This window comes from Oryctolagus cuniculus, chromosome 1 (genome assembly GCF_051225735.1).
Source record: "Oryctolagus cuniculus isolate XC-2025 breed Fujian yellow rabbit chromosome 1, ASM5122573v1, whole genome shotgun sequence".
Taxonomy (NCBI): Eukaryota; Metazoa; Chordata; class Mammalia; order Lagomorpha; family Leporidae; genus Oryctolagus; species Oryctolagus cuniculus.
This window is the reverse complement of record NC_142867.1, coordinates 83,035,037-83,038,397: the sequence shown is the minus strand read 5'-3', so window position 1 is coordinate 83,038,397 and position 3,361 is coordinate 83,035,037.

The following is a 3,361-nucleotide window of genomic DNA, read 5'->3' as shown; positions in this document are numbered from 1 at the left end:
ATAGGAAATTAAGCTTTTCCTGGAAGACTAATTGTCTGAGCCTACCTTGTTTTCTCTGTAGCATTTAGCACAATGCTAAAAACAAGTTAAGCACTCAATAATGCTTATTAGATGAAGGAAATGCCATTTCCTACTAAGTGTCCAGGTTTAAAGATGCAAGGAAGCCATTTTTTAATTGGCTTTTAATTAAAGATGAAGATCTACAATTAAAAGGGTAAAGGAGCATTTATTAGTAAATGAGCACATACATTGAATATAGAGAAGAAATTATTAATGCAGGATGCCAAGCCAAGAAAGCAAAAAGCTGTGCCAAATTAAAAAATTGACTACCTAATAAAGCTAAAAGAAAGTTAACTAAGAGAATTTGATAAAATATAGTAAACTATCACATAATTAGACTCAGCAGTTAACAAAAGATGTCAAGCACTTTACCAAAATGAGCAAAGAAACTGTTCATAAGCTAAGACTTTGGGGGTTCAAGCATATTCATGTGCTAGGATCTTTGAGGGAATAGGCAATATGTGCTAGTTTGCAAATCCGGAAGCAGGTAAGAGAAGGAAAGAATAATGCAAACATAGACAATAGGGAGAAAGGAATAGAAGAAAATAACATGAGGTGCCTTTTAAGAATGTGCCAAGAACTAGGAGCTCAGTTAATGATGTCAGCAGAGTGGTAGGAGTTTACTCATAGGTTTGCTTCCATTTTCTTGAGGAAGATGATGCTGCCTTTCAAGTTGAAGAAATACAGTCCAGTTTATGGTCTTCTTTATCTCCAAAGAACAAGAGCAGGAAATTCAATGATTGCCAGGAACTAATCTTCACATGCAGGTATACATTTTTTCCTCAGGCTTTCGGGAATAATATTTGCATAAAAGTGTTATATCAAGCAGATGTACTTTTAATGCTAGTGAACAAAATATTTGGGCTCAAGAAAGGATAAAATAATATTAATCTGTAGTCCCTAATAATTGCTATGGAACAATTGTTAGACTTGGCCTAGCTTGAACATGACTCCCAAAAAATGATTATAAAGAAATTTTCAGGAGTTCACTCACTGGGCTATTTTGATCAGATGCATACTTTCTTTAAAATATACGTTATAGATTTGATAGTCCAGTGGGGTCTCTGCTAGAGTATATGTAACGTAACTAGTAAGACTATATTCATGGTTATCTACATAAAATCAAATATGTTTTCTTAAAAGATTTTGGGTGACTTCTAAAAGCTCGCTTTTTCTATTTCTAAACTTTATTCCCTATTGAGTCAGATAGACTTAACTTATAGGTTACAGAGTGATCTCTGTCCCATTCTTATCAGAAGATACCTTATAATCCAACAGTTAAGGCAATCCTTTAAAATTATGTTAATGTTACAGATTTCAGTGATAGTGTTGTGTGTATAGGCCTACTAAAAAAAAAAAACAAAAAATTCAAAGTATACATTTTCTTTCTTTTTTAAAAAATGAATTTATTTGGCAACTTCAAGAATTCTTTCGGTGCACGAACTGAGTCATTTCTTTTGATTCCACAGCCATTTTTGTGAGAATGGCCATTGTGACTTATGGTGCTGGGCTTAATAGATTCTCATCATCAGGGTGGATACTGCAGTTTCTACATTGTTTCAACAGGGTATGGTTTCAATACAGGATACTTGTATTCAAATATAGAAGGGTATTTTGATTTCAGAACCAGATGGAGTATGTAAAAATGGCCATAAAGATCTGGATTTCACAGTGAAAAACAATCTGGACATGAATTCTCAATATGCTACCTCTGTTCCACTTAGCTACAATGATATAACTTGGCCATTTTTGATATTTGAACCAATGGGAACTTACACAAATAGCCTTTTGAACCAGAGGAGGAATTTCTATATGTGCTTTTAAAATATGACTCTTTGAATTAAAATATATGCTATGACTTTATAGTTTCTTTGTTTTTTAAGATTTATTTACTTATTTGAAAGGCAGAGTTACAAAGAGGCAGAGGTAGAAAAGAGGTCTTCCATCCAATGGTTCACTCCCCAGATGGCTGCAACAGCTGGAGTTACGCTGATCCGAAGCCAGGAGCCAGAAGCTTCCTCCGGGTCTTCTATGTGGGTACAGAGGCCCAAAGACTTGAGCCATCTTCTACTGCTTTCCCAGAACAGAGCAGAGAGCTGGATCAGAAGTGGAGCAGCCAGTACTTGAATGGGCTTCCATATGGGATGCTGGCACTTCAGGTGGTGCCTTACCCATTATGCCACAGCACTGGCCCTTCTAGTTTCTTTTAATATGGACCTGTGACAAGATAAAATGTGCTAGTATTGAAAACAAAGCAAAACTATGGAATGATCCCTGAACACCTAGGAGATGTCATAAAATGTTTTCATTTTAATATAAGGTCTGTAAGAGTAAAACCATTAATATGTGAGCATTTAACTAGAAATGTTTAAATTTAATACAGTATTTAACAGAGGAATGTTAAGCATGATATCATAATTATATCAACATTTAACAAAATAAAACCAAAGAAGGCTAAACTCTACAACACGCTGACAGTAGAGTATTTGCACAACTTTGTAGTTTCAAGGTTTATAGATTATGTAATAGAAAATCCAAAAAATAGTGGATTTGAACACTATAGACTCTGGTTAGAAAAATAATCAAAATCTATTACATATTATAAAGGCTCTTAGCTGCAAATAAGTAACTATAAAAACAAATATGTATATACTAGTTTATTAACCAATAACTTCATTTAACATTATTCATGAAATTCTTTCCATTTATCAGGTACTGTGATAGTATAGATATGTATCTGTACAGAAAAGAGAGAAAACACTCAGTTAATAAACAGACCATGGATGTATGCTTCTTTTTTTTTTTAACTTTTATTTAATGAATATAAATTTCCAAAGTACGATTTATGGATTACAATGGCTTCCCCCACATACCGTCCCTCCCACCCACTACCCTCCCCTTTCCCACTCCCTCTCCCCTTCCATTCACATCAAGATTCATTTTCAATTATCTTAATATACAGAAGATCAGCTTAGTATACATTAAGTAAGGATTTCAACAGTTTGCTCCCACACAGAAACACAAAGTGAAAAATAATAGATGATTTTTTTAAATGATGATGAAATCAGATCAGACCTATTGTCATGTTTAATCCCAGTGAGAGTCAAGTTGGGAGTTGATAATTTCTTTTTCTTTTCTTTTTTTTTTTTTTTTTTTTTTTTTTTTTTTTTTTTTACAGAGGATCAGTTTAGTATATATTAAGTAAAGATTTCAACAGTTTGCACCCCCATAGAAACACAAAGTGAAATATATTGTTTGAGTACTCGTTATAGCATTAAATCTCAATACACAGCACATTAAG